The 22752-nt window shown below is 38.3% G+C and overlaps 1 long non-coding RNA gene across 3 annotated transcripts in view; it reads left to right on the top strand.

The window, feature by feature from the left end:
• The window catches only part of LOC114897022, a 409238-nt gene extending 388005 nt beyond the window's left edge, over positions 1-21233 (top strand). For all 3 annotated transcript variants that reach the window (XR_003793981.1, XR_003793982.1, XR_003793980.1), the window contains one exon: positions 21185-21233. This is a non-coding gene — a long non-coding RNA (uncharacterized LOC114897022). The remainder of the gene's footprint in view (positions 1-21184) is intronic.
• Positions 21234-22752: the final 1519 nt, after the last annotated feature.

Genomic DNA, 22752 nt, shown 5'->3' with positions numbered 1-22752 from the left:
ATATATATACCCAAGTCCCCTCCCTCTTGCGTGTCCCTCCCACCCTCCCTATCCCACCCCTCTAGGTGGTCACAAAGCACCGAGCTGATCTCCCTGTGCTATGTGGCTGCTTCCCACTAGCTTTCTATTTTACATTTGGTCGTGTATATATGTCAATGCTACTCTCTCACTTTGTCCCTGCTTACCCTTCCCCCTCCCCGTGTCCTCAAGTCCATTCTCTACATCTGTGTCTTTATTCCTGTCCTGCCCCTAGGTTCACTAGAACCATTTTTTTTTTTTAGATTCCATACATATGTGTTAGCATACGGTTTTTGTTTTTCTTTTTCTGACTCAACTTCACTCTGTATGACAGTCTTTAGGTCCATCCACCTGACTACAAATAATTCAATTTCTTTTCATTTTATGGCTGAGGAATATTCCATTGTATATATGTGCCACATCTTCTTTATCCATTCGTCTGTCAATGGACACTTACGTTGCTTCCATGTCCTGGCTATTGTAAATAGTGCTGCAGTTGCGATACATGACTCTATTTGAACTATGGTTTTCTCAGGTTACATGCCCAGTAGTGGGATTGCTGTGTTATTTGGTAGTTCTATTTTTAGTTTTTTAAGGAAGCTCCATACTGTTCTCTATAGTGGCTGTATCAATTTACATTCCCACCAACAGTGCAAGAAGGTTCCCTTTTCACCACACCCTCTCCAGCATTTACTGTTTGTAGATTTTTTGATGATGGCCATTCTGACCAGTGTGAGGTGATACCTCATGTAGTTTTAATTTGCATTCCTCTAATAATTAGTGATGTTGAGAATCCTTTCATGTTTGTGGGCAATCTGTATCTCTTCTTTGGGGAAATGTCTGTTCAGGTCTTCTGCGCATGTTTGGATTGGGTTGTTTGTTTTTTGATATTGAGCTGCATGAGCTGCTTGTGTTATTTTGGAGATTAATCCTTTGTCAGTTGCTTCATTTGCAAATATTTTCTCCCATTCTGAGGGTTGTCTTTTCATCTTGTTTATGGTTACCTTTGCTGGGCAAAGGCTTTTACGTTTCATTAGGTCCCATTTGTTTATTTTTGGTTTTATTTCCATTTTTTTAGGAGGTGGATCAAAAAGGATCTTGCTGTGATATATGTCATAGAGTGTTCTGCCTATGTTTTCCTCTAAGAGTTTTATAGTTTCTGGCCTTACATTTAGGTCTTTAATCCATTTTGAGTTTATTTTTGTGTATGGTGTTAGGGAGTGTTCTAATTGCATTCTTTTACATGTAGCTGTCCAGTTTTCCCAGCACCGATAATTAAAGATGCTGTCTTTTATCCATTGTATATTCTTGCCTCCTTTATCAAAGATAAGTTGACCAGGGCTTCCCTGGTGGCACAGTGGTTGAGAGTCCACCTGCCAATGCAGGGTACACAGGTTTGTGCCCCGGTCCGGGAAGATCCCATATGCCACGGAGCGGCTGGGCCCGTGACCCATGGCCGCTGAGCCTGCGCGTCTGGAGCCTGTGCTCCGCAGTGGGAGAGGCCGCAGCAGGGAGAGGCCCACGTACCACAAAAAAAAAAAAAAAAGATAAGTTGACCATATGTGTGTGGGTTTTTCTCTGGGCTTTCTATCCTGTTCATTGATCTGTATTTCCGTTTTGATGCCAGTACCATACTGTCTTGCTTACTGTAGCTTTGTAGTATAGTCTGAAGTCAAGGAGCCTGATTCCTCCAGCTCCGTTTTTCTTTTTCAAGATTGCTTTGGCTATTCAGAGTCTTTTGTGTTTCCATACAAATTGTGAAATTTTTTGTCCTGTTCTGTGAAAAGTGCCATTGGTAGTTTGATAGGGATTGAATTGAATTTGTAGATTGCTTTGGGAATTATAGTCATTTTCACAGTGTTTATTCTTCCAATCCAAGAACATGGTATATCTCTCCATCTGTTTCTGTTGTCTTTAATTTCTTTCATCAGTGTCTTATAGTTTTCTGCATACAGGTCTTTTGTCTCCTTAGGTTGGTTTATTCCTAGGTATTTGATTCTATTTGTTGCAGTGGTAAATGGGAGTGTTTCCTTAATTTCTCTTTCAGATTTTTCATTATTAGTGTATAGGAATGCAAGAGATTTCTGTGCATTAATTTTGTATCCTGCTACTTTACCAAATTCATTTATTAGCTCTAGTAGTTTTCTTGTACCATCTTTAGGATTCTCTATGTATAGTATCATGTCATCTGCACATAGTTTCGGTTTTGCTTCTTCTTTTCTGATTTGGATTTTTTTTTCTTTTACTTCTCTGATTACTGTGGCTAAAACTTCCAAAACTCTGTTGAATAATAGTGATGAGAGTGGGCTACCTTGTCTTATTCCTGATCTTAGAGGAAATGGTTTCAGTTTTTCACCATTGAGTACGATGTTGGCTGTGGGTTTGTCATATATGGCCTTTATTTTGTTGAGGTAAATTCCCTCTATGCATACTTTCTGGAGGGTTTTTACCATAAATGGGTGTTGAATTCTGTCGAAAGCTTTTTCTGCATCTGTTGAGGTTACCATATTGTTTTTATCCTTCAATTTGTTAATATGGTGTATCACGTGGATTGATTTGCGTATACTGAAGAATCCTTGCATTCCTGGGATAAACCCCACTTGATCATGGTGTATTATCCTTTTAATGTGCTGCTGGATTCTGTTTACTAGTATTTTCTTGAGGATGTTCTCATCTATTTTCATCAGTGATATTGGCCTGTAGTTTTCTTTCTTTGTGACATCTTTGTCTGGTTTTGGTATCAGAGTAATGGTGGCCTTGTAGAATGAGTTTGGGAGTGTTCCTGCCTCTGCTATATTTTGGAAGAGTTTGAGAAGGATAGGTGTTAGCTCTTCTCTAAATGTTTGATAGAATTCACCTGTGAATCCATCTGGTCCTGGGCTTTTGTTTGTTGGAAGATTTTTAATCACAATTTCAGTTTCAGTGCTTGTGATTGGGTTGTTTATATTTTCTATTTCTTCCTGGTTCAGTCTTGGAAGGTTGTACTTTACTAAGAATGTGTCCATTTCTTCCAGGTTGTCCATTTTATTAGTATATAATTGCTTATAGTAATCTCTCATGATGCTTTGTATTTCTACAGTGTCAGTTGTTACTTCTCATTTTTCATTTCTAATTCTGTTGATTTGAGTCTTCTCCCTTTTTTTCTTGATGAGTCTGGCTAATGGTTTATCAATTTTGTTTACCTTCTCAAAGAATCAGCTTTTAGTTTTATTGATCTTTGCTATTGTTTCTTTCATTTCTTTTTCATTTATTTCAGAATTGATCATTATGATTTCTTTCCTTTGGCTAACTTTGGGTTTTTTTTTTTTCTTTCTCTAATTTCTCTAGGTGTAAGCATAGGTTGTTTCTTTGAGATGTTTCTTGTTTCTTGAGGTAGGATTGTATTGATGCAAGCTTCCCTCTTAGAACTGCTTTTGCTGCATACCATAGGTATTGTGTCATCGTATTTTCATTGTCATTTGTTTCTAGGTAGCTTTTGTTTGCCTCTTTAATTTCTTCAGTGATGTCTTGGTTATTTAGTAGTGCATTGTTTAGCCTCCATGTGTTTGTATTTTTTACAATTCTTTTTTCCTGTAACTGGTATCTAGTCTCATAGTGTTGTGGTCAGAAGAGATACTTGATATGATTTTAATTTTTCTGAAATTTAGGAAGGCTTGATTTGTGACACAAGATATGGTCTATCCTGGAGAATGTTCCATGAGCACTTGAGAGGAAAGTATATTCTGTTTTTTTGGACAGAATGTCCTGTAAATATCAATTAAGTCCATCTTGTTTAATGTGTCATTTAATGCTTGTGTTTCCATATTTATTTTCATTTTGGTTGATCTGTCCATTGGTGAAAGTGGGGTGTTAAAGTCCCCTACTATTTTTCTGTTTCTGTCGATTTCCTCTTTTATGGATGTTAATGTGTGCCTTACGTATTGAGGTTCTCCTATGTTGGGTGCCTAAATATTTACAATTTTTATATCTTCTTCATGGATTTATCTCTTGATCATTATGTAGTGTCCTTCTTTGTCTCTTATAATTGTCTTTATTTTAAAGTGTATTTTGTCTGATATGAGAATTGTTACTCTATCTTTCTTTTGATTTCCATTTGCATGGAATATCTTTTTCCATCCCCTCACTTTCAATCTGTATGTGTCCCTAGGTCTGAAGTGGGTCTTTTGTAGACAGCATACATATGGGTGTTGTTTCTGTAACCATTCAGCCAGTCTATGTCTTTTTGTTGGAGCATATAATCCACTTACATTTAAAGTAATTATTGATACGTATGTTCCTATTACCATTTTCTTAATTGTTTTGGGTTGTTATTGTAGGTCTTTTCCTTCTCTTGTGTTTCCTGCCTAGAGAAGTTCCTTTAGCGTTTGTTGTAAAGTTGGTTTGGTGGTGCTGAGCTCTCTTAACTTTTGCTTGTCTCTAAAGTTTTTAATTTCTCCATCAAATCTGAATGAGACCCTTACTGGGTAGAGTAATCTTGGTTGTAGGTTTTTCTCCTTCATCACTTTAAATATGTCCTGCCACTCCCTTCTGGCTTGCAGAGTTTCTGCTGAAAGATCAGCTTTTAACCTTATGGGGATTCCCTTGTATGCTATTTGTTGCTTTTCCCTTGCTGCTTTTAATATTTTTTCTTTGTATTTAATTTTTGATAGTTTGATTAATATGTGTCTTGGCATGTTCCTTGGATTTATCCTGTATGGGGCTCTCTGCTTTTCCTGGACTAGATTGACTCTTTCCTTTCCCATGTTAGAGATGTTTTCAACTATAATCTCTTCAAGTATTTTGTCAGACCCTTTCCTTTCTCTTCTTCTTCTGGGACCCCTATAATTTGAGTGTTGGTGCATTTAATGTTGTCCCAGTGGTCTCTGAGACTTTCCTCAATTCTTTTCATTCTTTTTTCTTTATTCTGCTCTGCAGTAGTTCTTTCCACTATTTTGTCTTCCAGGTCACTTGTCCATTCTTCTGCCTCAGTTATTCTGCTATTGACTCTTTCTAGAGAAAGAACCTTCTCTTTCTCTTCTCAGTCAAGATTATTTCATTGATTGCATTGTTCATCATTATTTCTTTGCTCTTTAGTTCTTCTAGGTCCTTGTTAAACATTTCTTGTATTTTCTCCATTCTATTTCCAAGATTTTGGATCATCTTTTCTATCATTACTCTGAATTCTTTTTCAGGTAAACTGCCTATTTCCTCTTCATTTGTTTGGTCTGGTGAGTTTCTACCTTGCTCCTTCATCAGCTGCATATTTCTCTGTCTTTTCATTTTGTTTAACTTACTGGGTTTGGGGTCTCATTTTCGCAGGCTGCACGTTCATATTTCCCCTTGTTTTTGGTGTCTGCCCACAGTGGGTGAGGTTGGTTCAGTGGCTTGTGTAGGCTTCCTGGTGGAGGGGACTGTTGCCTGTGTTCTGGTGTCTGGGGCTGGATCTTGTCTTTCTGGTGCACAGGTCCACATCCACTGGTGTGTTTTGGGGTGTCTGTGAACTAAGTATGATTTTAGGCAGCCTTTCTGCTAATGAGTGGTATGGTATTCCTGTCTTGGTAGTTGTTTGCCATGGGGCGTCCAGCACTGGAATTTGGTGGCTGTTGGGTGGAGCTGGTATTAGCATTGAAATGGAGATCTCGATGATTGATATTACATGGGCCAGGGAGGTCTCTGGTGGTCCAGTGTTCTGAACTCCGTTCTCCCACCTCAGAGACTCAGGCCTGACACCAGGCAGGGGCACCAAGGCCCTGTCAGCCACACGGCTCAGAAGAAAAGGGAGAAAAAAAGAAAAAAAATTTTTTTAAATAATAATAAATTTAAAAAGAAAAGGAATTAGTTAAATAAAAAATAGAATAAAAAGAGAGCACCAAAACCAATAAACAAATCCACCAATGATAACAAGTGCTAAACACTAAGATAAACATAAACATCAGAAACAAATCAGTGGCAGACAGCAAACCCCAAGTCTACAGTTGCTCCCGAAGTTCACAGCCACAATTTTGGAATGATTCATTGTCTGTTTCGGTATTCCACAAATGCAGGGTACATCAAGTTGATTGTGGAGATTTAATCCGCTGCTCCTGAGACTGCATGGAAAAATTTCCCTTTCTCTCCTTTGTTCGCACAGCTCCTGGGGTTCAGATTTGGTTTTGGCCCCACCTCCGCGTGTAGGTCACCCTCAGGCATCTGTTCCCCACCCGGACAGGAAGGGGTTAAAGCAGCAGGTGATTAGGGGGCTTTTGCTCACTCAGGCCAGGGTAGGGATGGGTATGGTAGTTATAATTGGAATGCAGGGTGAGCCTGCAGCGGCAGAGGCCAGCATGACACTGCAACAGCCTGGGGTGCGCTGTGTATTCTCTTGGGGAAGTTGTCCCTGGATCATGGGACCCTGGCAGTGGCAGGCTGCACAGGCTCCCAGAGGGGGTGTGGATAGTGACCTGTGCTTGCACACAGGCTTCTTGGTGGCTGCAGCAGCAGCCTGAGCATCTCATGCCTGTCTGTCTCTGGGGTCCAAGCTGATAGCCATGGCTCGTGCCTCTCTCTGAAGCTTGTTTAGGTGGTGCTCTGAATCCCCTCTCCTTGCACACACTGAAACAATGGTCTCTTGCCTCTTAGGCAGGTCCAGACTTTTTCCCGAGCTCCCTCCTAGCTAGCTGTGGCACACTAGCCCCCTTCAGGCTGTGTTCACGCAGCCAACCCCAGTCCTTGCCCTGGAATTTGACCTCCGAAGCCTGAGCCCCAGCTCCCAGCCCCCACCCACCCCAGCAGGTGAGCAGACAAGCCTCTCGGGCTGGTGAGTGCTGGTCTGCACCGATCCTCTGTGTGGGAATCTCTCCACTTTGCCCTCTGCACCTATGTTGCTGTGCTCTCCTCTGTGTCTCCAAAGCTTCCCCCTGCCCGCCCACAGTCTCTGCCAGTGAAGGGGCTTCCTAGTATGTGGAAACTTTCCCTCCTTCACAGCTCCATCCCAGAGGTGCAGGTCCCATCCCTCTTCTTTTGTCTATGTTTTTTTCTTTTTTCTTTTGCCCTACGCAAGTACGTGGGTATTTTCTTGCCTTTTGGGAAGTCTGAGTTCTTCTGCCAGTGTTCAGTAGGTGTTCTATAGGAGTTGTTCCACATGTAGATGTATTTTCAATGTATTTGTGGGGAGAAGGGTGTCTTAATCCTCCATCATCTTGAAGGTCCCCCTAAATTCTTTGACTGGTAATTTATTTCTTAGATCAAAATCAGCCCTTCTCATCCAGTTAAAATTCTGCTTTTTTCAATACTCTGAGGATAGAATTCTTCACGTCCTACTGAGAACATTGTGTGCATTGTTTTCTTTCATGTAACCTTAAGTCAGTTGACTTGTAATAGGACTTGCCCCTTTGGTGTCTACTTCCTTTCTTTCTAATTAAGAAGAAAGTGTTATGGATCTGAGATAAACTGTGCTTCAGGTATAGTCTTTTAGATTATGTTCAAAATCTGTTTGTGGCATTTAAAAATTCTCAGTGAGCTTGTTGCCATTCTGATGTTACTTCAAGAAAAACTTGTCCACCAAAACCCACAGCTGCTCAGGGACAAAATCCAGAGTCTGCAAATGACTTTCCACACTGTGGCAGTCAAGTAATCCAGTAGGTGCTCAAAACTTCAAACCAATACCTAGTAAAGTGCTGTCCATTTCTGTGGTTCTTTAAAATACTAAGGAACTATGTATATACTCATGAGGATATATTTTGCATCTGTTTTGTTCATGAGTGTGTATATTCTAACACATGCTCATAGTAGGTTACAATAAATATTTGTTAACAAATGGACTGATAGCACTTTCTTTATCAGTGATTTTCAGTCAGTTACACATTAGAATCACTTGGGAAGCCTTTGAAACCGGTGATGCCTGAGCCTACCCAGAACAAGGGAAAACAGAAATTCTGGGGGTGTGACCAGGTATAAGTATTTTTAAAAAGCTTCTTGTCAATTCTTACTTGAAGGCAGGATTGAAAATAGCTGTATTAAATGATCCTGTTTGTATTTCCGAAATCTAATATCTCCCTCAAGGTCTCATAAACCGCTTTTCCGTACATTTGATAAAGGGTGCTAAGATTTGGTATTCCCAAAATCATAGCCCTTACATTTATACCTCAGAACTTTCAGACAAGCTTTTTTGTCTTTTTTTTTTTTTTCTGGCAGTTAGATGAACTAAACAATACAAGTATTCTGTTTAAAAATCATGAAACAGAGAGAGACCTTCCAGATGGTGGAAGAGTAAGAAGTGGAGATCACCTTCCTCCCCACAAATACATAAGAAATACATCTACATGTAGAACAACTCCTACTGAACGCTGGCAGAAGACCTCAGACTTCCCCAAATGCAAGAAACTCTCCTCGTACCTGGGTAGGGCAAAAGAAAAAAGCAAAAACAGAGACAAAAGAATAGGGACAGATCCTGTACCACTGGGAGGGAGCTGTGAAGGAGGAAATGTTTCCACACACTAGGAAGCCCCTTCACTGGCAGAGACAGGGGGGTGGGGGGGGGGTGAAGCTTCGGAGCCACGGAGGACGGCATAAAAACGGGTGCAGAGGGCAATGCAGAGAGATACCCACACAGAGGATCAGTGCCGACCAGCACTCACCAGCCCGAGAGGCTTGTCTGATCACCTGCTGGGGCGGGTGGAGGCTGGGAGCGGAGGCTCAGGCTTCGGAGGTCAGATGCCAGGGAGAGGACTGGGGTTGGCTGCATGAACACAGCCTGAAGGGGGCTAGTGCACCACAGCTAGCTGGGAGGGAGTCCAGAAAAATATCTGGACCTGCCTAAGAGGCAAGAGACAATTGTTTCGGGGTGCGTGAAGAGAGGGCATTCAGAGCACCACCTAAACGAGCTCCAGAGACGGGCGTAAGCCACGGCTACCAGCACGAACACCAGAGACGGACATGAAATGCTAATTCTGCTGCTGTTACCAAGAAGCCTGTGTGCAAGCACAGGTCACTGTCCACACCTCCCCTCACGGGGGCCTGTGCAGGCTGCTACTGCCAGGGTCCCGTGATCCAGGGACAACTTCCCCAGGAGAACACACAGCGCGCCTCAGGCTGGTGCAATGTCACGCTGGCCTCTGCCACCTCAGGCTCTTCCTGCCTTCTGTACACGTCCCTCCCCCTGGCCTGAGTGAGTCAGAGCCCCCTAATCAGCTGCTCCTTTAACCCTGTCCTGTCAGAGAAGAACAGATGCCCACAGGCGACCCACACGCAGAGGCGGGGCCAAATCCAAAGCTAAACCCCAGGAGCGGGCTTCCCTGGTGGCGCAGTGGTTGGGAGTCTGCCTGCCGATGCAGGGGACGCGGGTTTGTGCCCCGGTCTGGGAAGATCCCACATGCCGTGGAGCTGCTGGGCCCGTGAGCCATGGCTGCTGGGCCTGCGCTTCCGGAGCCTGTGCTCTACAACGGGAGAGGCCGCGGTAGTGAGAGGCCCGCATACCGCAAAAAAAAAGAAAAAAAAAAAAAACCCAGGAGCTGTGCGAACAAAGAAGAGAAAGGGAAATCTCTCCCAGCAGCCTCAGGAGCAGCGGATTAAATCTCCACAATCAACTTGATGTACCCTGCATCTGAGGAATACCTGAATAGACAACGAATCATCCCAAAATTCAGGTGGTGGACTTTGGGAGCAATGATATATATATTTTTTTTCATTTTCTCTTTTTGTGACTGTGTATAGGTATGCGTCTTTGTGTGATTTTGTCTGTATAGCTTTGCTTTTACCATTTTTCCTAGGGTTCTCTCTGTCTCTCTGTCCTTTTTTTGGGGTTGTTTTTTTTTTTTAGTATAGTTTTTAGCACTTGTTATCATTGGTGGATTTGTTTTTTGGTTTGGTTGCTTTCTTCTTTCTCTCTTTCTTTTTTTATTACTTGAATTTTTTTTATTTTTAATAATTATTTTTTGTTTTAATAACTTTATTTTACTTTATTTTTTCTTTCGTTCTTTCTTGTTTTCTCCCTTTTATTTTGACCCATGTGGCTGGCAGGGTCTTGGTGCTCCGGCTGGGGGTCAGGCCTGTGACTCTGAGATGGGAGAGCCGAGTATAGGACATTGGTCCACCAGAGACCTCCTGGCTCCACATAATATCAAACAGCGAAAGCTCTCCCAGAGACCTCCATCTCAATGGTAGCACCCAGCTCCACTCAAGGACGACAGGCTCCAGTACTGGACACCCTATGCCAAACAACTAGCAAGACAGGAACACAGCCCCAGCCATTAGCAGAGAGGCAGCCTAAATTCTAATAAGGCCACAGACACTCCAAAACACACCACCAGACATAGTCCCGCCAACCAGAAAGACAAGATCCAGCCTCATGCACCAGAACACAGGCACTAGTCCCCTCCACCAGGAAGCCTACACAACCCACTGAACCAAACTTAGCCACTGGGGGCAGACACAATAAACAACGAGAACTGTGAACCTGCAGCCTGAGAAAAGGAGACCCCAAACATAGTAAGTAAAGAAAAATGAGAAGACAGAGAAACACACAGCAGATGAAGGATCAAGGTAAAAACCCACCAGACCAAACAAATGAAGAAGAAATAGGCAGTCTACCTGAAAAAGAATTCAGAGTAATGAGAGTAAAGATGATCCAAAATCTTGGAAATAGAATGGAGAAAATACAAGAAACATTTAACAAGGACCTAGAAGAACTAAAGAGCAAACAATCAATAATGAACAGTACTATCAATGAAGTTAAAAATTCTCTAGAAAGAATCAATAGCAGAATAACTGAGGCAGAAGAATGGATAAGTCACATGGAAGATAAAACAGTGGAAATAACTACCACAGAGCAGAATAAAGAAAAAGAATGGAAAGAATTGAGGACAAGCTCAGAGACCTCTGGGGCAATATTAAATGCACCAACATTCAAATTATAGGGGTCCAAGAAGAAGAAGAGAAAAAGAAAGGGACTGAGAAAATATTTGAAGAGATTATAGTTGAAAACTTCCCTAATATGGGAAAGGAAATAGTTAATCCAGTCCAGGAAGCACAGAGAGTCCCATACAGGGTAAATCCAAAGAGAAACATGCCAAGACACATATTAATCAAACTATCAAAAATTAAATACAAAGAAAAAATATTAAAAGCAGCAAAGGAAAAATAACATGCAAGGGAACCCTAAAAGGTTAACAGCTGATCTTTCAGCAGAAACTCTGCAAGCCAGAAGGGACTGGCAGGACATATTTAAAGTGATGAAAGGGAAAAACATACAACCAAGATCACTCTAACCAGCAAGGATCTCATTCAGATTTGATGGAAAAGTTAAAACCTTTATAGACAAGCAAAAGCTAAGAGTATTCAGCACCACCAAACCAGCTTGACAACTAATGCTAAAGAAACTTCTCTAGGCAGGAAGCACAAGAGAAGGAATAGACCTACAATAACAAACCCAAAACAATTAAGAAAATGGTAATAGGAACATACATATCGATAATTACCTTAAATGTAAATGCATTAAATGCTCCAACCAAAAGACATAGACTGGCTGAATGGATACAAAAACAACACCTGTACATATGCTGTCTACAAGAGACCCACTTCAGACCTAGGGACACATACAGACTGAAAGTGTGGGGATGGAAAAAGGTTTTCCATGTAAATAGAAATCAAAAGAAAGCTGGAGTAGCAATTCTCATGTCAGACAAAATAGCCTTTAAAACAGACTATTACAAGAGACAAAGAAGGACACTACATAATGATCAAAGGATCAATCCAAGAAGAAGATATAACAATTGTAAATGTGTATGCACCCAACACAGGAACATGTCAATACATAAGGCAAATATTAACAGCCATAAAAGGGGAAATCGAAGGTAACACAATAATAGTAGAGAACATTCACACCCCACTTTCACCAAGGGACATATCATCCAGAATGAAAGTAAAGAAGGAAATAAACATTAAATGACACATTAAATAAGATGGACTTACATGATATTTATAGGACATTCCATCCAAAAACAACAGAATATACTTTATTCTCAAGTGCTCATGGACATTCTCCAGGATAGACCATATCTTGGGTCATAAATCAAGCATTGGTAAATTTAAGAAAATTGAAATTGTATCAAGTATCTTTTCTGACCACAATGCTATAAGGCTACATATCACTTACAGGAAAATACTGTAAAAAATTCAAACACATGGAGGCTAAACAATACACTACTAAATAACCAAGAGATCACTGAAGAAATCAAAGAGGATATCAAAAACTACCTAGACACAAATGACAATGAAAACATGACGACCCAAAACCTATGGGATGCAGCAAAACCAGTTCTAAGAGGGAAGTTTATAGCAATAAATTCCTACCTCAAGAAACATCTCAAATAAACAACTTAACCTTACACCTAAAGCAATTAGAGAAAGAAGTACAAAAACCCCCAAAGTTAGCAGAAGGAAAGAAATCATAAAGATCATATCCGAAATAAATGAAAAAGAAAAGAAGGAAACAATAGTAAAGATCAATAAAACTAAAGCCTGGTTCTTTGAGAAGATAAACAAAATTGATAAACCATTAGCCAGACTCATCAAGATAAAAGGGAGAAGACTCAAATCAATAGAATTAGAAATGAAAAAGGAGAAGTAACAACTGACATTGCAGAAATACAAAGGATCATGAGATTACTACAAGCAACCATATGCCAATACAATGGACAACCTAGAAGAAATGGACAAATTCTTCAAAAAGCACAACCTTCCGAGACTAAACCAGGAAGAAATAGAAAATATAAACAGACCAATCACAAGCACTGAAATTGAGACTGTGATTAAAAATCTTCCAACAAACCAAAGCCCCAGACTACATGGATTGACAGGCAAATTCTATCAAACATTTAGAGAAGAGCTAACACTTATACTTCTCAACCTCTGCCAAAATATAGCAGAGGCAGGAACACTCCCAAACTCATTCTATGAGGCCACCATCAACCTGATACCAAAACCAGACAAAGATGTCACAAAGAAAGAAAACTACAGGCCAATATCATTTATGAACAAATGCAAAAATCCTCAACAAAGTACTAGCACACAGAATCCAACAGCACATTAAAATGACCATACACGATGATCATGTGGGGTTTATCCCAGGAATGCAAAGATTCTTCAGTATATGCAAATCAATCAATGTGATACACCATATAAACAAATTGATGGATAAATACCATATGATCATCTCAATAGATGCAGAAAAAGCTTTCAACAAAATTCAACACCGATTTATGATAAAAACCCTCCAGAAAGTAGGCAGAAAGGGAACTTATCTCAACATGATAAAGGTCATATATGACTAACCCACAGCCAACATTGTTCTCAATGGTGAGAAACTGAAACCATTTCCTCTAAGATCAGGAACAAGACAAGTTTGCCCACTCTTACCACTATTATTCAACATAGTATTGGAAGTTTTAGCCACAGCAATCAGAGAAGAAAAACAAATAAAACTAATCCAAATTGGAAAAGAAGTCCAGCTGTCACTATTTGCAGATGACATGATACTATACATAGAGAATCCTAAAGATGGTACCAGAAAACTACTAGAGCTAATAAATGAATTTGGTAAAGTAGCAGGATACAAAATTAATGCACAGAAATCTCTTGCATTCCTATACACTAACAATGAAAAATCGGAAAGAAATTAAGGAAACACTCCCATTTACCACTGCAACAAAAAGAATCAAATACCTAGGAATAAACCTACCTAATGAGACAAAAGACCTGTTTGCAGAAAACTGTAAGTCAGTGATAAAAGAAATTAAAGATGATACAAACAGATGGAGAGATATACCATGTTCTTTGTTTGGAAGAATCAACATTGTGAAAATCACTATACTACCCAAAGCAATCAACAGATTCAATGCAATCCCTATCAAACTACCAATGGCATTTTTCACAGAACTAGAACAAAAATTTTCACAATTTGTATGGAAACACAAAAGACCCCTAATAGCCAAAACAATCTTGAGAAGGAAAAACGGATCTGGAGGAAGCACGCTCCCTTTCTCAGACTATACTCCAAAGCTACATTAATGAAGACAGTATGGTACTGGCACAGAAACAGAAATATAGATCAGTGGAACAGGAGAGAAAGCTCAGAGATAACCCCACACACATATGGTCACCTTATTTTTGATAAAGGAGGCAACAATATGCAATGGAAAAAAGACAGCCTCTTCAATAAGTGGTGCAGGGAAAACTGGACAGCTACTTGTAAAGGAATGAAATTAGAACACTCTCTAACACCATACACAAAAATAAGCTCAAAATGGATTAAAGACCTAAATGTTAGGCCAGACACAATAAAACTCTTGAGGGAAACATAAGCAGAACACTCTATGACATAAATCACAGCAAGATCCTTTTTGACCCACCTCCTAGAGTAATGGAAATAAAAACAAAAATAAACACATGGGACTTAATGAAACTTAAAAGCTTTTGTACAACAAAGGAAACCATAAACAAGACCAAAAGACAACCCTCATAAAAGGATAAAATATTTGCAAATGAAGCAACTGACAAAGGTTTAATCTCCAAAATTTACAAGCAGCTCATGTACCTCAATATCAAAAAAACAAACAACCTAATCCAAAAATGGGCAGAAGACCTAAATAGACATTTCTCCAAAGAAGATATACAGATTGCCAACAAACACATGAAAGAATGCTCAACATTACTAATTAGGGAAAAGCAAATCAAAACTACAATGAGGTATCGCCTCACTCCAGTCAGAATGGCCATCATCAAAAAATGTACAAACAATAAATGCTGGTAAAGGTGTGGAGAAAAGGGAACCCTCTTGTACTGTTGGTGAGAATGCAAATTGATACAGCGACTATGGAGAACAGTATGGAGGTTTATTAAATAACTAAAAATAGGGCTTCCTTGGTGGCGCAGTGGTTGAGAGTCTGCTTGCCGATGCAGGGGACACGGGTTTGTGCCCCGGTCTGGGAAGATCCCACATGCCGCGGAGCGGCTAGGCCCGTGAGCCATGGCCACTGAGCCTGCGCGTCTGGAGCCTGTGCTCTGCAAGGGGAGAGGCCACAACAGTGAGAGGCCCACTTACTGCAAAAAAAAAAAAAAAACCTAAGAATAGAACTGCCATATGACCCAGCAATCCCACTATTGGACATATACCCTGAGAAAACTATAATTCAAAAAGGGTCATGTACTACAATGTTTATTGCAGCTCTATTTACAGTAGCCAGGACATGGAAGCAACCTAGGTGGCCATCGACAGATGAATGGATAAAGATGTGGTACATATATAGAATGGAATATTAGCCATAAAAAGAAATGAAATTGAGTCATTTGTAATGAGGTGGATGGACCTAAAGTCTGTCATGCAGAGTGAAGTAAGTCAGAAAGAGAAAAACAAATACCGTATGCTAACACGTATGTATGGAATCTAAAAAAAAACAATGTTTCTGAAGAACGTAGGGGCAGTACAGGAATAAAGACGCAGATGTAGAGAATGGACTTGAGGACAAGGGGAGGGGGAAGCATAAGCTGGGATGAAGTGAGAGAGTGGTATGGACTTATATATACTACCAAATGTAAAATAGATAGCTAGTGGGAAGCAGCCACATAGCACAGGGAGATCACCTCGGTGCCTTGTGACCACCTAGAGGGGTGTGATAGGGAGGGTGGGAGGGAGGTGCAAGAGGGAGGAGATATGGGGATATATGTATATGTATAGCTGATTCACTTTGTTATAAAGCAGAAACTAACTCACCACCATAAAGCAATTATACTCCAATAAAGCTGTTAAAAAAAATTATGAAACAGACATTTGTGTTTGGATTGCTATTCAGTGATTGCATTTTGAGAGTTTTAACTAATAATTAAAGCAAACCTTAAGATTATTTGTATTTTAATTTTAAACTAAATATGTTGAAGTGCATTGGTTCTATTCAAAATTCTTCATGAGGGCCAGTTTATTTTTTCCTATTTTGTTTACTGATATATCCCATCTGCCAAAAATACTACCTGGCCAAAAGCAGTTTCTCAATAAATATTTGTTGAATAAATGACCGAATGAGGGAATGAATGAATAAGGGAATGAATGAATAAGTGAATGAATGAATGAATAATATTTCCACCATTCTTAGAAATCCATGCTTAATCTGAGTTCACAGAGCTAGTAATCACACATTTAAGAGCAGGTTTTCCTTCAGAGAATTTTCAACCAGCCAATAAAGTATCTTAAAATAAACTGTATTATAAATATATTTAGGTTGAGCATGCTCTCTGTAATTCATATAGACTCTTCATTTCTTATTACTTATTCTGATTCTTGCAAACGTATTTTTTATTTAGACTTTGCAGACACTTGAATACATAACCACTCTACCAAGTGTTTTTCAATTTTTTGGTCCTTGAATCAGAAATACCAGTATTACCTGGGACCTTGTTAAAAATGTAAATGCTCAGGTAACCTATGGGTTACCAAGTTACTACAGGTGATTATAATACCCTCTAAAGTTTAAGAACAACTATTGATATTAGGAAGGCATTACCTGGTAACCTCTCTCAGTTAAGGCATACCTTAGAACAGCAACAAGAGAAACAAACACAGCAGAAGTATAACAGATTCCTATGCCCCATCCCAGATATTCCTACAGAGACAGAATCTATGGGATCAGGTACCAGAAATCTGGATTATTAATTAGTCTTTCCCACCCTGCCCCCCAGAACAACTGTTTTGAAGTTAGGCTAACAGGGTCCAAAGATTGGTATTGAGAGACCCTTGGGCTAGGTGACCTCGCCTTTGCAAAGCTGTCCAGTTACCTTTCACGCTATGTCAATGAAAGAAGCTTTGAACATGAGGGGTCAAACCAGAGCAATGAACACTGTAGTACTTTCATCACTATGGATATTGACTCCTGTCTCCTTTTCTTCATTTTATGTAAACCTCAGGTTCTCTTTCTGCCTTTTGCTAACTTTCAATCTTGGCAACAAGTCTTCTTATACTGGTGAGCAGTGTTCCTGGATCCATCCTGAAAGAAACCAACTAACATGTCTCTCACTTGTGATGGTACTACAGGATCCCTCAGGAGTACGGTATTATGGGGACTCTCACACCCTTTTTTTTCTGGTCTCCATTTCCATTCTATACTTGTGCAATGAATCTGCTTAGCATTATAGTTACTACATTTACTTTTCCACTAAAAAGTTGCTGGTTAATTAATCATTTTGGTGGTGGATATCTTCTGTAAACTGATCCCAAGCCACCTTTCTACTCATGACTCTAATTAATTATCCAAATACGTAAATCTTCTGTGTCACAGAGTATAACTCTAAGTAAGTTCTTCCACCACCTTTGCATATAGCTGCATGTTACTTATCTCTTGTGGACCAAGTTGAACTACACCCCTTACGGAGAGTGTATACACTGTCCAGAGAAGGCTGTGACATTATTCTCATTTCCCCAGTAGTCATTCCTGAAAGAGCCCAAGTGGTGTTTGTATTAGAAATAAAATGCAAAGAGTGGCTGTACAAGAATCACCGCAAAGATTATCATAAAGCCATGCATAAAGACATCATTGATGTATGTTTTTCCTCAAAGAATGAAGATTCAAATAAAGCTATTACTTGCCTTAATAATAATGCCCAATTAATAAAATGCAAAGGAACCAAACCCCCATAGCACAGTTTTTATATTCAAAATAGAATCAGTCTTCCCAGTAAAATATCATATTTGACCTACTACTGCAAACGGCAGTAATAGAATCACCATATAAACTTACTTCAAGAAGGAAATCCTTCTCTCCTTCTTCCATTTCTTAAAGAAATTCCTATGGTGCAATGAGTGTAACATAAAACAAAAGACTTACTGGTGAAAGCAAAAGAGCAGAAACCTAATTCAAATAAGATAGTTCAAATATTTGCATCACTTAAGCAACATAAAGTATCATTTTATTAGGTCATGTTTTCACTTATGTAAAATGAGTGTGCTAAAGATATGTATATATATAAATTATTCAATATGATACATATGTATATGTATTTATATAACAAGCTATAAAAGTTAGGGAAATGTAAAAACATTGTTAGAATAAAATAACATGAAATAAGATAAAAATTTTATCTTTTTGATATTTAATAAAATTGTGGGTCTTTAAACCTAATTTTTAATGTTAAAAATGGTTAATAGTTCTAAAAAGATAAGTCTTTAAAAAATGTTCATAGAAACCTTCAAAAGGCCACATCTTCATAATATGCAAGTTTCACCACTGGGAATTAGGTCTTGAGTGAAAAAAGTGAGAATTTTATTTCCCTTTCTATGCATGTCTTATGCAGGTATTTGACGATTATATTTTATTATTTAATAAAATAAAACTGCTGAGTGGCAATGATTCTTAAGACAGTTTAATCCGTTGTATCCTGATTTCATTCAAAGCAGTACACAAATACATGGTTACTGTTTTTATGTCCTGAGTCCCACTCTTAGAACAGAATTTATATACTATCTTTTTTCAAGTCATTTGTCAATAGACAGAAAGAAGAAAGGCAGTATTATATATTGATAGGAGTTTTTACTAAGCTTGATTTTGAGGAAGGAAGAAGAGAGGAGAAAGATAAAAGAAGAAAATGAAGCCTACAATTCTGCTTCACAGTACTTCTCATGCACTTGTCAGTGTGTTGTTGTTTCATGTGCTTTCCTCTCTGCTGATGGTGGTATGCATTCCCTCAACCATTCAAAATGGCAACAAATGTGATGCCAACTTAAAGGAAATTTAAGAAGCACTGAATGACTGTATTAATCAGGTTAGCTATGGAATAGATGTTGCAGCATGTCTGATGTTTTGACATTCCATGGAGAAATCTGATCCGGGTTGTTGCCTATCAAATCAATGCATTGGACAAAGACTACTATGTCTTCAAGGAACAGAAGTGTTAACAGCTAAGTTCCAGTGTCACTGCAGGAGATAAGGATAGATGTTAGGCCAGTTGGAATTTAAGACTCATGAACTTATAATGTGATTTGGAATATAAGAAGAACCTATTCTACGTTCTACATGGCAAGTAGCTAGGGATAAAGGATATCATAATGCTGAGCCATTTTTGTTATAATTGAATGCCTTAAAAACCAATCAAAAGAAACAAAACCTTTAATCTAGTGAATACAATTGTCTATCGACCAAATAATGAGCATAGTTAGAAAGGTAGACAAATCTAAGACACAATGCCTTTCCAGAAAATTTACAATTTACTGAGGAGAAAAGAATAAAAACATGGAATTAAAAACAGCATATATAGATGTATATACCTATGTGTGTATAGTACATGCATATAAATTCAATGCTATATTGTGTAATATAGTCAATAAGTATTATTAGTATTCAACAGAATTAAATTGTGAGTATTGAAATAGTTCCATTGAGGAGGTAGGCCTGTAACCAGATCTTTGGAGAGGAGTAGAATTTGAATACGAGGAAGAGTTATAGGAGGAAGATGACTGGACATTTCTATCAGGAGAAAACCAATACAGTACAAAATACGGCCTTTTGCCTTTTTGAGAAAGGATGGTGCATACACCTGGCCAAGATTACCTTTGGGACTGTATTGGGCAGGGAGGGCAGAGGGGAGATTTATGCTGATGAACTTAGAAGGGATAAAGATGGATGCTGAAACTCGTAGTCCTGCCTACCGTCTATTCCTTTGCCCGAACTAGGGGATAAATCCTACTCTGTTTTCCTGTCTACTTAGTATAGGAAGGCAAAGTAATGTTCTGCTGATCAAGAAGAAGAACTGCATGCACGTTTAAAAGTGCTTCCTGTTTAAAGGAGATCAGCTTGGTGCTTTGTGACCACCTAGAGGGGTGGGATAGGGAGGGTGGGAAGGAGACACAAGAGGGAAGGGATATGGGGATATATGTACACATATAGTTGATTCACTTTGTTATACAGCAGAAACTAACACAACATTGTAAAGCAATTATAGTCCAATAAAGATGTTTTTAAAAAGTGCTTCCTGTTTAGATATCATCTTTATGATATTTCACATCATTATGACAGACTTGGAGTAATGAAGTTATGATAAGAGATGTAATTTTAAAGTAGAGATGTCTAAGTCAGAACTGCATATACTATGTTATTACATGTATATTACACAGATCTCAGTAGCAACTGAAATAGTGCAGGTTGCTATTCCTACAAGCACTTACTTCATTTCACTAGCTCTTAATTTTCTCCAAATGTTTATATGGAGGCAGGGAGCAGGGACAGAAGAGTAATGTGGCTGTAATTATGAGGCTTTCTGGGGCACAATAAACCAAAACAGCAATGCAGAAATAATTTGAAAACAAATCCCTGAGAGCAAAACTATCCACCAGAAGAGAAAGGCAGGGCCTGGTGATCTGAGTACAGAAATATAGGTCACAGGCATAGCCTCTGGAGCAAAGAACTCAAAAGAATGTTTGTTCAGTGGTTACCAACACAAGTCACAGCTTTAGAGCCAAACTGCCTGGGCATGGCTCCTGGTGCCACTCGTTACCTGTGCAACCTGGGACAGTGACTTCACTTCTCTAGGCCCAACTGTCCCCTCAGAACCTGCTTCATAAAGTTGTGATGAGGGTTAAAAGAATTACAATTTGTGAAAATCGTAGCACTCAGCATGTGGTGTCACAGAAGGAGTGTGAGTGTGTACTGTATTATCCCCAAAAGGACATTTTTAAGAGTGAAAGGGGGTGCTAAAAGCATTAAAGTTTATATATTATTTTGAAATGTTTATTTATTGGTCAAATAAACCACAGTTTTATTGTAAACCAAAAATAATTTTCAAAAATAAACCTTTTTCTTAAAGATGAAATAATTTATTTATATAAATTAAAAGAAAAGTACTTATTTATTGGTTATTATGAAGGAACATAAGTAGAAAAAATATTTTTGGTACATTTTCATGAACACAATCAGTTTTCTTGGTTTGTTTTCATTATTGTGTTACTGGTTTTGTTCCCTAGAACATACTTTGTTTTTCAATGTGGTTTTTTAGAAACATTTTTAACAGCTTTATTGAGGTATTTACATGCCATAAAAATCCATTTATTTTAAGTGTATAATTCAGTGTTTTTAAATAAATTTCAGAGTTCTGTGAATATCATCACAAAGGCTTTCTATTTTTAACTTCTTCATAAAATTACCTGTAATATTCTTCCAAGTTTCTTTTTTTTCAGGTTAATCAATTTGAAATTGTTAATGCCTTCAATTTACTCTTCTCCGTGGACCATAATAAATTTAAATGAGAAAATGATGTGTTAACATATACTGAAGTATCTTATAACTCATGGTAAGTTCTAAATTTCTAAAAAGAAAATATATTCAATTCTAATTTTTTTAATGTAAAAATATGTACATAGTACTGTCTAATTATTTTTACAGGTACTGTCTTTTTGTTTCATTCACATTACCTTTCACCTATATCTAACAACTCTTTTTATAAGACTATACGTTTCAAATAAATTAGCTATTCCTGACTATTTTGAATGTTTTGCCATATTTAAATCCTGGAAAACTGTAGGCTTTCTAATTTTCTTTTCCATTTTAGTATACAGCATACATTTTTTCAGTTAAAACTAGGAACTCCAAATTTTTTTTCCCACAAGTTAAGATATTTTGCAGCACAATCTTCAGATTTAAAAATTAAATAGTGCGTCCTGTTTGAGTATTCACCATTTAAATTTCTCAATTTTTGCATTGTTATTACAAGGATAAATTTTAATTTCTTTCTGTTTGCGGAAAGTTCCCTATTGTTTTTCAAGGTGGCTGCACCAATTTACATTTCCACCAACAGGGCACAAATGTTCTCTTTCCTCCACTTTCCCAAAACTTATCTCTTGTCTTCGACGATAGCCATTTTAACAGGTGTGAGGTAATATCTCCTTGTGGTTTTGATCTGCATTCCTGAGATCATTAGTGATGATCACCTTTTCACGTACTTGTTGAGCATTTTATGTTTTCTTTGCAAAAATATTTATTTAGATCTGCTCATTTTTAATGGGATTGTTTGTTTTATTGCTATTGAGTGTATGAGTTCTTTATATATTTTGTGTATTAACCTCTTATCATAAATATGTTTTATAAATGTTTTATCCCATGGGGTAAGTAGCCTTTACATTTTGTTAATGGTTACCTTTGCTGTGCAGAACTATTTAGTTTGATATGGTCCCACTGGTTTATTTTTGCTTTTATTGCCTTTACTTTGGTAACAAATCCAAAAACTCATTGCCAAGACCAATGTCACACAGCTTACTTGGCATTTTCTTCTAGTAGTTTTATTGTTTCAGGTCTTCTGTTTAAGTTTTTCATTCATTTTGAGTTGATTTTTGCTTATGGCATAAAATGGGATCCAGTTTCATTCTTCTTGCATGTGGCTGTCCAGTTTTCCCAACATCATTTATTGAAGAGACTATATTTTCCATACTGTATATTTTTTTCACATTTTATATTCTTGGCTCCTTTATCTTAAATTAATTGACAGTATATTGTGGCTTTATTTTGGGTTTCTCTATTCTGTTACATTGATCTATATGTATGTTTTTATGCCAGAACCAGAGTGTTTTGATTACTGAAGCTTTATAATATAGTTTTAAATCCGAAATTGTGACACCTTCACCTTTATTCTTCTTTCTTAAGATTGCTTTAGCTATTAGGGGTCTTTTGTGGCTCCATACAAATTTTAGAATTGTTTTTTCTATATCTGTTCTGATTTTTAACACAGTGATACAAAAATATAAAAGGGTTT

This window comes from Monodon monoceros, unplaced genomic scaffold, assembly GCF_005190385.1.
Source record: "Monodon monoceros isolate NGI ecotype Baffin Bay Population unplaced genomic scaffold, NGI_Narwhal_1 Super_Scaffold_16, whole genome shotgun sequence".
NCBI lineage: Eukaryota > Metazoa > Chordata > Mammalia > Artiodactyla > Monodontidae > Monodon > Monodon monoceros.
The sequence above is the reverse complement of the archived record's forward strand: the minus strand, read 5'-3'. Positions and strand labels throughout refer to the sequence as shown.